We start from the raw sequence: 15,278 nt of genomic DNA, 5'->3' as shown, positions 1-15,278 counted from the left end.
AAAGCCACTCCATCATCTCCTCCCACCTAGGATTCTTCTCAACTTCTTCTGACATCTTTCACTTGCATGAACTTTTGTCACACTTGCCCATTTCCTTCTATTTAATCTCTGTGTCTCTTTGCATTTAGATCCAGGAGGATCAGTATTTGCAAGGTTTCCATTATCCAAGAAAAGGGTTAAAATCTCGGCTTTGCCCACCCAGAACTCCCACGGCAGCCGGGCACCTTCTCACCGCACCCCCCCCCCCCCCCTTCTCCTTCGGCCCATGCTTCTGGCACAGGATATCAAATTTCAAGGTGGCAGAAGCACAGGCACAGGCTCTCTCCCTCTCTCTCTCTTTCTCCCGGGGGCAGGGCGGGGGGCTGCCTGATGCCTCTCAGTGTTCCTCCACCCTTCCATCCTGCAGGGGCCTTCACCCCTCCCTTCTCTGTCCAAGGCTCCTGCCTACCTCACCCCAGGCCACGTCTTGCCCTCCCCCGCCCAGCCCGAAGCTGGGCAGGGGAGGCCTGACCTCTTTCACTGACCCTGACCAGAACCAAGAGAGAGTTCCCCTGGGAGTTCTCTGCTTTTTAACCCCCTGTGTTCTCAGAGGTGGTCCATGTCTTCAGTGGCCACACCTGGTGCCAATATTCAAATCTGACCACTGATTGGTTTTGACCACAACTTCCTGAAAAACTCACTTCCTTATCAACCTAGGACAGGGAATTACTTCACTGGGCAGGCTGCTACTTGGGGGCTCTTGTCAGATATGCTAATTTGCAGAATCTATAAAAATTGTTACACATGTCATGCAGTGGGTACATCTTCAGCATTTTCAACCTAACAAGCTGTGCACCTGAGGATCCTTATATAAAGGTACCCCCTTTTATCACCCTTACTGTATCTGACTCATATTTTTAGGACCAGAGAAAAAGGCATCACCCAAAGATCCTTTCCTGCCAGGCATTTTCCAGCCACTCTGTCCCCAGCCTGGAGCTGCCGGGCATTATTGTGACCAAAGTGCAGAACCCAGCAGTTGACCTTGTTAAATCTCTTACAATTGGCCTCGGCCTATCAATTCAGCATGTCCAGATCCCTCTGCAAAGTCTTCCTGCCCTCCAGCAGATCAAAACTCATGCCCAACTCAGTGTCATCTGTGAACTTACTGAAGGTGCATTGTAGCAGGCACAAGGCCTGCAATGCCTCCATGGCATTCAGCAGCCTAAGATAGTAAATGCCTAGTCATGATGACTAGACCTAAGAAGCCCCTCTTCCGCCTTCAGACCCTTGCTTATCTCTTTGTAAGACTATAGGTCACTTTCCCCTCAACCCTTACTATTGGACAATTTCTAAAACTCCTGTGCCCTATATAAAGAGCTACTTTTGCCCAGTTTGACAGAAGACACTGTTCCTGAGAACCTTTGCAGAAGACTTTAATAAAGACATCTCTGTGGAACCTCATACAGCCTTCTCCTTTCTCTCCCTGCATCTGCCAAAGGCACTTAGCAAGCAAAGAGCTAGAAATCACCTAAGAGCTGAAATCACTTAAGAGCTGAACTGCTTGCTAAGGTTGCCTGCGGCTGGGAGCTGCCTGGGAGCCTGGGCAGGCTGTCCTGAACAAGACTGCGCTATTCGGACCTGCGGCAGCCAGCTGGGGATACCCCGAAACCCAGCCGAGGTGCGCATTAGTGCATTTGATCCCCTTGTCCATATCAACAATAAAGATATTAAACAGGACTGGCCCCAATTCTGAGCCCTGGGGAACCTCACTAGTGACCAGCCCCAACTGGATGTGGCACCATTGCCTCTTGGGTTCCCTCTCTGGTTGAGATGATCCCGAGGTGTGTTGAAAGTCTCTTTTCCCCAACCCAGCTGTCCGAGAAGAAATCAGAAGTCTTTGGCTGTCGTTCTCAAGGTTGTTTATTATTTCTTATCTAAAACATTTTCTGTCTGGCCTGCCAAGGTCTGTTCTGCAGGTCGGTCTGAGACACACTCCCTGCCTTCGGGGCTGGTGTTGTCTTTTATACTACAAACTACATATTCTATATTTACAGTTATTTTCCAATATCTATCATCTATGTTAGACAGTGACTTTCAAGTCTAAACCAATCCCAACATGCCACCATCACCAAGAAGATGGAGGCTAGGAAGAAGAAGGAAGAAGGATAGGACAACGCCCAAATCCCTCCATCTTGTCCCTAGACCCCCATAGTGAAATTCTTCAAAATTCCACCTTTCACCCTGTGACAACTACTGTTATGCTACTTAAACTTTTGTGACTTGTAATTTTTCATATAACATTGGTAATTTGCTCCATGGGTCAAACTCAAAGCCAGAGGGGTCTTTGGCTTCCTGACAGGGTCTTCGAACCCCTGCCAGGGCTTTCAGCCATCCAGGGCATCCAGAGAGATGTCCTGGGTTCCGACAATTGCCCACCACTATCTGCGTCCTGGACATCCAGCCAGTTTTTTACCCAGTGAAGAGTGAACCTTTCCAAGCCATGAGCAGCCAGTTTCTTCAGAAGAATGCTGTGGGACATGGTGTCAAAGGCTTTAATAAAGTCCAGGTAGACAACATCCAAAGCCTTTCCCTCAAATACTAAGTGAATCACCTTGTCATAGAGGGAAATCAGGTTGGTCAAGCAGGACCATTCTTTCCTAAACCCATGCTGGCTGGGCTTGATTCCCTGGTTGTTCTGTAGGTGCCACATGATGACACTCAAAATGGTCTACTCCATAGCCTTTACTGGCACCAAGGTCAGGATAACTGGTCTGTAGTTTCCTGGATCCTCCTTCCAACCCTTCTTGTAGGTGGATGTTACGTTGGCCAACCTCTAGCCAAGACTTTCCCAGTTAACCCAGACTGGTGATAAATGATGGAGTGTGGCTTGGTGAGCTCTTCTGACAGCTCCCCCAGTACCCTTGGGTGAATCCCATCTGGCCCTATAGACTTGTGCATGTTTAAGTGGAGCAGCAGGTGACTAACTGTTTCCTCCTGGATTATGGGGATTTCATTCTGCTCCTCATCTCTGCCTTCCAGCTCAGGGGCCTGGGTACCTTGAGGAGAGCTGGTCTAACTATTAAAGAGTGAGGCAAAGAAGGCATTCCAAAACTGGTATTCTATTTTTTCCCCAAGTTCCAGAAAAAGCTCTCTGATCAGCCAGGCCAGCCTTCTTCCCCTCCAGCTCATCTTTCATCACATGCTACACTGAAATTATGAAATGTGTGTCAGAGTCCTAAAAGAAGAGAAAGCATGATAATTTCAAAAAGAAAAAAACATTTAAGTTTCTCATCCAGTTGCAGAAAACTTATTTGGGAGTCAAGTTATGCTCTAGCTATTTGTAGATACTTTAAAAGCCAACAGTGGACATGGATACAACAGTTAAACACTAAAAACAACCCATGTAAAACATGCCAGAAGAACAATTCAGAATAACACACAAAAATGTTTAAGTATTAGAAACAGAAAAGCAGTCAAAAAATTAGAAGGAAAAAAGTATTTAAACCCATCCTCAATTAGGCAAAACTAATACATGTATTTAAATGCTTGTAATAGCAGAGCTGGGAATGTAAGGAAAAATATTACCTAAGAAAAGCAGTAGACTTGATGGTTTGAGTTCACTGAAAAGAAAGCATATTATATCTGAAAAATACTAATAAAGAAATATCTTAATGACCACAGGGAGTGAGGAAGATAAAATTGGAAAAATCATACTTTCCTGGTAAATCCACACTAGAACATCAAATGCAGAGTCAGATAGATCAGCATTTATTTGACAAAATAAACTCATCAAGGAGATGTTTAACTCCTGAGTTCAGAGCAAAATGGAGTGAGTACACATCTTAATGAGTATTTAAAACTTCTTGAGGAAAAATGGGAATGCAAAACCAAGTAGAAACCCAGGGCATCACAGATCTGTGAGAAGTCCTAAAGAGACGGAAAGCATCTGGAATGCTATTTAATTTAGCATGCATGGATTCACATAAAGAGATAAACACAAGAAAGTGTCAGAAAAACATCAAGAAAAAAGCAGAAAACAAACGGTTTCTTCTTGTGATAAAAATATCCTTGTGAAGACAAATCAAGATGCAGGATCACACCAAAACCCACAAAATATGTGAAAAAGCAAGTAGGACTGTACAAATAATAATAATTTAAAACAATAATATATATTGGTTTTGCACGGCCTGGTTTTTGGTAGCAGGGGGGCCACAGAGATGGCTCCTGTGAAAAGCTGCAGGAAGCTTCCACCATGTTCAGCAGAGCCAAGCCCTGATGGCTCTAAAGAGAGACATGCTGCTGACTAAAACTGGGCTATTAAGAGAGGTTGGTAACACCTCTGTGATGACATATTTAAGAAGAAAATCAAAACAAAGTCACACAGTTTTGCTTCTAGTCAGAAAAGAGGAGGAGGTGAGAACATGTGAGGGAAAACAACTTGGCAACACCAAGGTCAGTGGAGAAGGAGGGAGGAGGAGGTGCTCCAGGCTCTAGAGCCGAGATTCCTCTGCAGGCTGTGGTGATGACCATGGTAAAGCAGGTTGTCCCCCAGCAGCCCATTATTGTAAAAAGCAGGCGATCCCCCATCTGGGAAGAATGATGCATCTGACTCCATTGATATCAGAAGGCTAATTAATTACTTTATTATACTATATTATTCTATACTATATTACACTATATCTAAACTAAAACTGCATAAGCACTCAACTGAACAAAATCTTGTGACTGTCTCCTGACCGACAGTCTGGACACACACTTGGCCCTGATAGGCCAAGGAAACAAAATGCCATCACTTTGGGTAAACAATCTCCATATTGCATTCTACTTTGGCACAACACAGGAGCAGCAAATGAGATAAGAATTATTTTGATCATTCTTTTCACTGCTTCTCTCACTGCTTCTCTCAGGTTCAGAGAATGTGAATCCCACAGCCCATGGGTCCATGGGGGATGCAGAGATCCACCTGCAGCCCATGGGGGAGGTGCCCATGCTGGAGTGGGTGGATGCCTGGAGGAGGCTGTGGTGCAGTGGAAGACCCGGTGGACAGAGAGGGCCCCTACTTCTAGGCTGGAGCAGCCTATCCTTGGAGGACTGTACCCCATGGAAAGAAAGACCCACGTTGAAGAAGTTTTGGGAGGACTGTGCCCATGGGGGGAGTTCATGCTGGAGCAGGTGCAGTAGGACTGCTGCTCGTGAGAGTGGACCCACACTGGAGAAGTTTGGAGAACTGCCTCCTGTGAGAGGGACCCCATGGTCTCACAGGGGAAGGACTCCTCTCCTGAAGCAGTGGAAGAAAATCTTGGCGATGAACTGACTCAAAAATATTCATGCCCCATCTTCATGCACTGTTGGTGGAAAGGAGGGAGGGGCTGGGGGGAAAAAGGTGTTTTAATGGCTTATTTTACTTCTCATTATCCTCCTCTGATTCTGTTAACAATAAATTCACTTTCCAGACATAAAGTGAGCCTATTTTGCCCTTGGAGTGTTTTCTCCTGGTCCTTATCTCAATTCATGATCCCTTCATTAATTTTTTTCCCCTTCTCCGCTGCCCAGCTGTAGCAGGGGAGGATGAGCAAGCAACTCTCGTGGGTGCCTGGCCTTGGACCAGTGTCAAACCACGACATAATAATGCTTTAAAATATAAATAAGAGAATGTTCAACATGGAGAGATTTAGTAGCAGTCTATGGGATTTAGGAATATAATCACTACTGAAATTCAATGGGACTCAAAATTACCATCTCATACATTGGTGGGAAAGCATATAGTTGTGAGTGGCAACATCGTGGAGAGTGGGAAGACTGTATTAGGTTTGCATGGCCAACCTTTGGTAGCAGGGGAGCTACAGGGGTAGCTTCTGTGAGGAATTGCTAGTGGCTTCCTCTATGTCCAGCAGAGCCACTCCCTGGCAACTACAAAGACTGATGTGCTGCTGGGACAATTAGAAATTGTTGTAACACATCTATGATAATATTTAAGAAGAAAGAAAAAAAAAGTGATTGTTCACTTGTAATTGTGGCCATAGAAGAGCAGGGTGAGAACATGTGAGAAGAACAACTCTGCAGACACCAAGGTCAGTGGAGAAAGAGGGGGAGGAGGTGCTCCAGGCACCAGAGCTGAGATTCCCCTGCAGCATGTGGTGAAGACCATCGTGAAGGTGCTGTGCCCCTGCAGCCCATGGAGGTCCATGGGGATGTAGAGATCCACCCGCAGCCCATGGAGGAGCCCTGCACCAGAGCAGGTAGATGCCTGAGAGAAGGCTGTGACCCCATGGGAGGCCTGTGGAGAGAGAAGCCTACACTGGAAGAAACCTGTCCTTGAAGGACTGTGCCCCATGGAAGAGTGACCCACACTGCAGCAGTTTGGGGAGGATTGTTGCCCATAGGATAGACTCACATTGCAGCAGTTTGCAGAGATCTACTGCTCATTAGATGGACTCACAGTGCAGAAGTTCACAGAGAACTGTCTCCTATAGGAGGGACCCCACAGTGGAGCAAGGAAATGACTCATCTCCCTGAGCAGCAGGAGAAAACAATGGGTGAACTGACCATAACCCCCATTCCCATCTACCTGTACTGCTGGGGTAGGAAATAGAACTGGGAAGGAGGGAGGGGTGAGGGGAAGGTGTTTTTAAGGGTTTCTTTTCTCATTATCCAGCTCTGATTCTGTTAGCAATAAATTTAAGTCATATCTCTAATTAGAACCTGTTTTGCCCATGATGGTATTTAATGGTGATGCATCCCAGTCCTTAACTCATGAACCCTTCGTTATATCTTCTCTCCCCTGTCCAGCTGTGGAGGGAAATGAGAGCAGCTTTGGTGGGTGCCTGGCATCCAGCCAGCATCAACCCACTACAAAGATGAAAAATTGGCATGTCATACAAAGTCTGCCAAGACTATAGACATTTGTTCACTTTATGCCACACATCACTGATCTCGAATATAACATTCTGGCATTAAACTAAACTGGGATAAAGGGGAGGATACAAAAAAACCAAAACACGATTTAGAATGATGTAATGTAACATTGAGGACAAAACTTTAAAAGAACCATACCGTATGAAGAAGTTGTAATGGATGAACATTTAAAAACAAAATTTGAAAATTGTTGGGATAACAGATGATGGTGTAAGGAAAGAATTAAACAGAGAGCAACAACAGCAGTGCCAGCAGCACCAGCAACATCTCTCTGGACAGCGTGTACCTGAGACAGAACTGGACAAATGACTTTCTACTTCTACGTCAACATAGAACTGAACACTCTTCACAGTGCTTTACCATGGCTTTGGAAAGAACAACAGAAGATGCCAAGAGGACAGATTTATTGTAGAACTGTGATTACGCATGTAAGCTGTAACAAAAAAAAAACAACCTCTTAGGACTAGATATATATATACTGATGCTTCTGAATAAACCTCAGATTCACTCTCTCTCTGCTGGTGGGTCTTGTTCCTTCATGTATCACAGAAAATAATTCTCATTTATCCTATGGATACTTTACATTGCTATGATGATGCAAAGAAGCTATAATGGAAAAGAGTGTTATGCCCTGACTGCTTTTATATTAAAAAAAAAAAAAAAGAAAAATTAAAATAATCACAATAGAAATAAAATTAGCCCCTCTGAACACAATTGACATTTAAAAGATTAATATAAAAGTCTTATTTAATATGCATTTTTAGAATTCAGTAAGTACTGTCAAGGATGCTTTTGAAACATTTTCATAGAATTATTAATGAATTGGAATAGTCCTCTAAGATCATTGATTCCAAAGTTAACCCAGCACCACTGTGTTTACCACTAAACAATGTCCATTCGTGCCACACCCACATGCCCTTTGAACACTTCCAGTGATGGTGATTGCATCACCCCCCTCTGTAGCAGGCACAGGGACTGCAAGGCCTCTCTGGCAGTCATCAGCCTAAGATAGGAAATGCCTAGTCATGATGACTGGACCTAAGAAGCCCCTCTTCCGCCTTCCATCCCTTGCTTATCTCTCTGTAAGACTATAGGTCACTTTTGCCTCGACCCTTACTATTGGACAATTTCCTAAAACTCCTATACCTTATATAAACCCATATTCCTGCCCAGTTTGGTAGAAAAGCTGTCACTGGGACCCTTCACAGAAGATACCAATAAAGACATCTCTGTGGAACCTCACACAGTGCTTCTGCTTTCTCTCCCTGGGTCTGCCAAAGGCACTTAGCAAGTGAAAGAGCTAAAATCACTAATGAGCTGATAATCACTAAGAGCTGATCTCACTTAAGTGCTGAGCTTGCTAAGACTGCCTTCGGCTCTGGAGCCTGCCTGAGGGGCCTGGACAGGTTGTGCTTAATTGGACTTCTCTGTCTTGGACACCCACGGCAGCCAGGGTCTGGGAGACCCCAAAAGACCCAAAAGCTGCATTACCCCTCGGCATCCTGTTCCAATACTTGACATTCCTTTCAGGGAGGAAATTTTTCCTAATATCTAATCTAAACATTCCCTGGCACAGCTTAAGGACATTTCCTCTCATCCTGTCCCTTGTTCCCCGAGAGCAGAGCCTGACCCCCACCTGGCTGCACCTGACGGAGAAGGAAGACTCGTTCACCAGATGATGATCTACAATTCTCGTCTTTATTCCCGAATCGCCAATTATTATACACCTTTTAATTAGCTCATGCATAGTGCAAAATCCCAGCTCAGCATTGGCTAATTAGTTATCAGCTATCTACGTGCTGTTTTGGGGCAACTATTACTACTTTCCCAAGCTGTTTTGCTTTACCACCTGTTTTTGTGCATTACTTCATCCCGTGGGACAAGGACACACAGTTTAATTGGAATGGCAACTCCCCTCATTCTCTATCTCGGTCAAATTAATCTCACTGTGACCTTTAGCTCGGAGCCAGCTTGTTACAAAGCTCTCAACATGCACCCTCCTGTCAGGGAGTTATGGAGAACCAGAAGGTCCCCCATGAGCCACCTTTTCTCCAGGCTGAGTTCCCCCAGCTCCCTCAGCCACTCCTTGTGCTACAGAACCCTCCTCAGCTCCATTCCCTTCTCTGGACACACTCCAGCCCCTCAATGTCTTTCTTATTGTGAGTGGCCTAAAACTGCCTCATGATTCTCATTTGTAGCAGAAGCACTGAAACTCCATAAGCTAAATACAAGGCAAAGCTTAAAAATAAGCCATCTGTCTGTATTTCAAACATCAGGATCTGTGTACACACTCATTTCCAGAAAAAGCCATAAAACAGAAAGTTGTCTAGCTATTCCCTGTACTTTTTTTACACTTAATCTTGTGGCTTCACTAAACTTCTCTGATAACAAGATAAAGGAGTGTTTTTTAGAAATTCAAATGGAATTAGATGCTCTCTTTCTCACTGAATTTTAATGGCAGCTCTGCCATTTAAAATTTCCTGTGTTATAAATCTTTGCTGAAAAGTAAGGTCAGCTTGACTTATTCCAAAGGACAGCTATTGGCAGGATAAGTTGGTAAAGAATAAACTGGTGAGATTCAACTGTAGGTCAAGTATTAGAACACCACCTTTATTCTTGCTTTTCATACAAATTTGGATTTTTTAAATTGCTGCCTTAATTTTTTAAAATAATAACATTAATAATATTAAGTAGTATTTTAGACAGTTACATTCTTGCTCTGAGGCACCTCTTACCATTAGAGTCCTTGACCTCTTCAGCAGAAGTGTGTTTCTTGGAGGTGCAGTAGCCAAGTGAAGCTGAGAGGCTGACAACATGGGGTTTTGGTAGTATCAGTGCTTTCCCATGCACTCTCAAGGAATGCTCTTTTAGCTGGTTGACTGTCATGGTGGAAAATGTGCAGGAAGAACATTTGTAGGCATGTTCACCTGGGTAAGCAAAATACAGGCAAGTCATCAGCTCACAAGAGAAACAAAATGGGATCTGCATTCTTTTCCTGCTGAATTCAGTGGTAAAATTCCTATAGCCTCCTTCAGTGTAAGACTTATTCCAAATAGAACAAGCTACGTGCCTCTCCCTGTTGAAAGTCTGAAGTCTGCAGGTATGGACACCTGCTTTGGGACCAAAGTCTTGTTTTTTGACAACTCTATATCCTTCTTAAATGACTGATGCAAGAAAACAAAGACCAGACTCTTAGCATGCCTGTGTTGCATGGTATAAGAAGAGAAGTCTTGGATGAAAAAGGAGCCGCTTGACTAGAGCATTTCCAAATTTCTTTGGGAGGAAAGCAAGGGTGAAGTCCTCTGTGTTTTTCCATGCAACACATCCAGAGTCATTACTAAGTAAACCAGGAGACTATAAAATGTTAACTAAGGTTCTTAAAAAAACACCACCACAAAATACTAAAAGCCAACAAACTCCCTGCACTTAATACAAGCAGGATCCCATTTTCCTTGTATGAAACCTGCTTCCAGGTAGGAACGAGCTCCATAGAACTAGTAACTAAGTCAAAGTTGGTTTACTACAAGAAGTGGACATGGCAATACCAAGAGCAGTACATATTTATAGAGCTATAGGAAAGCATATTATAGAAAAATATTAAAATAAGTGAAAGAAGAGAAATAAGGAACAGCAGTGAATTTGGTTTCAAATACATTCAAAATCATAAAGACTACAATAGGAAACAAATTTCCAAGATAAGACTTGTTTTGCATTAAGCATGGCAACACCTGAAAGAAAAAGTGAAATGTCCAGTGTAAGTAATAGGATGTTATATGTGTGGCAAGTAATTGTTCTGGAAGTGCCGCTTCCAGGTAAAAGGGCTACACTGACTACATGGAAGTTGTACATAAAATTACAAAACTAATACAGGAGTGACATATTCATGAACACTAATGGAAGAATAAGAACTCTGGTTATGAAAAAGGCAGAAAAATGTTTTCCATTTCTCAACAAATTTAACAAACAAGGTTCTAGAACAGAATGGTTTCAAACATCAGAAATAAAGGAACAAAAAGAGAACAAGAGAAAAAAAGTATCACAGCCAGTCATAACAAGCACATAGAGATTAGCAATCATTCTCTATCAAAATACCTCCCCCCAAAACACCTATGCTAATCACAGACAAAATACAGACTCTTAGAAACCCACATTGGAGTATCTGAAAAAGATCAGTCTGAAATATTGAAACAAAATGTCACATGTTTTCAAATTACGTTCTGCACCTGAATATTATTAACATAGAGGTATCATTAGTTAACAAAGATAAAACAAATGGTTTTCATAAAGCATATATGATGGACTGATTAATGTGACAGTGTTTATGGAAAAGTACAGGTAGAATGGGACTTTGCTGCAATTTGATACAATACTTATGGAGTTGTTTGATCCTGATTTATTGAATAAGGTGATGTGGATGGAAGGCCAGTTTGTTAATGCAACTCCAGTGTTAGTGACATGTAAAAAATGTGAAAAAAATATGATAAAGGTGTGAAAAAAGTGAGATAAAAATACATTGTGCATTTAGTCAGAAATTACAAGTGTTGTTAAGAAAGTTAGAGGAAGCATAAAAGTAAGAAATTGTCCTGCAAGCATTCATCAAATAGCAACATGGTAAGAGTCCATGGACACATCATAACCAAATGGAAGACAAAGTGCATCAGTTTTCAGATGATTCCCCATATACTTCAACTGTCTCATATGGCAACTCCTGAGGACCAAAACTAGGCCACAACACATTGTATGTTCAAGTCTTAGACTGCAAATACCTCAGTGCACTGGAGATGCAGCCTAAAGAAGCTCCCTCCCAAAAGGAACCAAAATTGCCAAAACTGTGAGCTGTTGCAATTACGAGAGTAAATGTTGATATATAGCCTACCAGATGTCTCATTAAAAGTAAGGTTTAAGGATTAATCAAGGTATGGCCTTGATATAGGAACCAGAGGTGCAAAAGTGCAAGTTGTGCAAGGGGTTTGGAGGAATAAATGATCCTGAAGCTAGACATGAAGCATCTTACATACACCAGGTTGCTGCTTTCATGTGAGAAACACTATTAATAGATAACCTGGTATGATAGCTAGTAGTACATTGAAAATTGTATGGAGTTGTTCCTTTAAGGGTATCTGGTCAAGGGCCTTTTTCAACACCAAAAAAGGTAATAAGAAAAGGAAGAAGCCAGAAACAAGAGCATTTGGGGACACAAGCCTGGCTGAAAAATGATAAGGGACTCCGTGCTGAGAACCAAACCTGATCAATCACACTAAGAGTGTGAGAATATTTATTCCAGCAAGGTTATCTGATCAGGGATATTGTCAATTGAGAAACCAAGGGGGAAAGGGGGAAACCAGAAACAAAAATATACAGAAACAGACCTGACAAAACAAACATGGCGACAGTGACAAAGAAATACACCTGACCAGTCACACTAATTGATTAACTACCAAGAAACCACAGGCTCCACTTACAGGAAGATCAACCTGGACTTTACAACTGATAAGACTGAAAACCAGAAGGGATCCTGTATACAGAACTTGGAGGTGTGCAGGAATCCATAGAACTATGTAACTCATGAGATGACAGAGAGGGGGAAGGGAGAGCAGGGAAGAACAAAAAGGGTGGCAGACAGAAAGTGGTATAAAAGTGTTGCAGTTCGTTTGAGGGGGCTCCCCAGGGAGTCCCCGGAGGGCCCCCTAAGCTGTATGTTCGCTGATAACAGCCAGCAGGCAAGGAGACTCCACACGGCTTCTGAGGGTGCTAATTAGATGAGGGTTTATTGGGGGTCTGTCGTAGTTTAAGAAGGAAGTGAGTATTTTTGGGAGGTTGTGGTCAAACCAATCAGTGCTTGGATTTAAATATTGACACCTAGTTTAGCCACTGAAAGTATGGACCACCTCTGAAAACACAAGAAGTTAAAAACAAAAACTCCCAAGAAAACTCTCTCTTAGTTCCAGTCAATTTAAAAAAATCAAAGCTCCCCTGCCCAGCTGGGGCTGCGTAGAAGAAACGAAGCCATGTAGCCAAGTAAAGTAAACCAAAACCTTAAACAAAAAAAAAAAAAAAAAGTAAAAACCTTACAAAATAAAAAAGTAAAAGAGCCCTAAGAAACATCAAACCCCCTCCTACCCCCCAGGAGATAGAAAGAGAAAGCCAATGCCTGTGCTGCCTTAAAATTCAATATCATAGACTGGCAGCACGGTCGGCCAAAAAAAAAAAAGTAAAAAATGCAGCACAAGAAAATGCCCAGCTGCTGTAAAAGTTCTAAACAAACAGAAGTGAAAATTTTAACCCCTTTCTAAAATAACAAAAACCTTACAAATAGTAATCCTCCTAAATCTAAATGAAGAGAAAGAAATGAAGCAGTAAACAAATATGATGAAAGTGAGTACAAGTAAGAGATATTAAAAGAAGTGAGAAGAATCCTAAGTAAGAAGAAATTATAAAATAGCCTTAAGCTAAACTCTTTCTTATATGACCATAAACAAATCTATGTTTTTCCTGTGACACAAAAACTACATTTAAAAAAAAGCAATAACTTAAAGCCAAAAAGAGTACAGTAAAACAGTAGTAAAACCAGAAACAACTAAAAAGAGTGTGAAATGCCCTCTATCTTCAGAAAAAAAAATCTCTATTCACAAAGCCCCTCAGCCCCAAAAAGTGAAATTTAAAAAGAACTAGTGTCCCGAAGTTAAGAAACTGCTGCTTTTATTAGAACTGAGCAAGGCATCCTTAAAAAAAAACAACCCTAAAAGCAGTCCTAATCCATGTGCAGTAATAAAAACACTAGACATAGAGAAAAGAAGTCACGAAGACAAACGTTCGTCAAACAGTGCCACGAGTGACATGAAAACACAAGAAGTTTCAATTGTATTTCCAGAAAAAAACCTATAGTACAAAAAGACTCCTCTCTCACTAATAAACTTAAAAGTTAATTATTTAAAAAGTGATTATGAACTCAAAAATTGATTATCTGAGAGATAGTGACAGTGTAGAAATTTATACTGTTATTTCATATTGTGGTAGAAAAGGGGGGAGGAGGAGAAATGTATTTAGAGAGTTTTCTTTCTTAGTTTTGTGTCGATTCCTTTTTAAATGTTGTAGTTAATAAAGTTTGTTTCCTTTATTCCTAAGTTAGAGCCTGCTTTACTCTATTCCTAATCACATCTCACAAAAACCACTAAAGAAAATATATTTTCATAAGAAGCACTAACATTGTGCCAACCTCAAACCATAACAGGGTCCCACCCCCAGGAGCAGCATGGTTTCTGAGGGAGAAGGGGGGAAGGGGGAGGGAGGGGGAGAGAGGGAGAGCTTAGGGAGAAAAGGGCCAAGAGAGGAGTGTCGTCTCCCTCGCACAACTTAGCAGGGAGATTCAAAGTGGGCACGGAATAAGACTTGGGCCAATGGGATTACAGATACATGATACTTCAGGGGAGGATCACAGGCTTGGAATAAACCGTACATTTTCAAGGGGTGAGACAGAACATACCATTTAACTAAAATGTAACACTACATAAAAGGGACCAGACACAGGTAAAACAGAGCCAGTCAGTACACTTGTCTGACAGCCTTGCATCTGATGATCACAGTCTGTCCTGTCTTCTTAAATATTTTCTTAGCTATAGCACTGTGTAATCTCACTCTATCCTGCATATATGTGTGTTGTAGGGACTAAGTACCAGCTACTGATGAGATCTGTGTGAGTGGAATCTGGTGCCAGTCACTGGAGTCAGACTGGGGGTGCAGATGGCACTGGCCTGTGCTGTCATATACTGGTGCAAGTAGCAGTCTTTAACCTCCAGTTACTAGGGTGGGAACAGAGTGTGTCTTGACAACCAGCTACTAGGAGGGACTGGTGTGAGTGAGGTGAGCAAGAGGCTCTGTATCAGTTGTTGGAGACGGTCACAGCCCATGTGACTGATGCTAGGCTTCCCCAAACTGAGCATTCGTGGGGAGGGGTGGTGGTGGTATATTTGCCAGCACACTTTAGGCTGGACTAGCCACTGGTCCTAGTGGCTGGGCAGGAGGAAGTCCTGGACTGGAACTTCTGGAGGAGGCAGGTGCTTCTAACATCCCTTAACAACTCTAGCTATTATGCAAAAACACATTTTATAATAAATGGAGTTTGACTGTTCCCCAAAAGATAATGGACATGAATAGTCATATGACATGAAGACACCTGGATTTTTAGAACTGCCAGGGCACTTTAAACAAATGTATGGGCATGATGCACATCCATAAGAATAAATAAAATAACAGAATATCTACAAGAGAGAGACAAAAAAACCCTTTAAATTAACAAAAATCACAGAAGCACTGTATTACTGGAAGGCTGATGAAAAATATCCACAAGGTTATTATTCAATAGGATATATTGCTAAAGAACTTAC

General features: G+C 42.3%; 1 pseudogene; it reads right to left on the bottom strand.

Moving 5' to 3' along the window:
- LOC135289193 (zinc finger protein 462-like) overlaps positions 1-15,278 on the bottom strand; it is a 92,336-nt pseudogene that overhangs the window by 52,718 nt on the left and 24,340 nt on the right.

Source organism: Passer domesticus, chromosome W, assembly GCF_036417665.1.
Source record: "Passer domesticus isolate bPasDom1 chromosome W, bPasDom1.hap1, whole genome shotgun sequence".
In the NCBI taxonomy this organism is placed as follows: Eukaryota; Metazoa; Chordata; class Aves; order Passeriformes; family Passeridae; genus Passer; species Passer domesticus.
The sequence above is the reverse complement of the archived record's forward strand: the minus strand, read 5'-3'. Positions and strand labels throughout refer to the sequence as shown.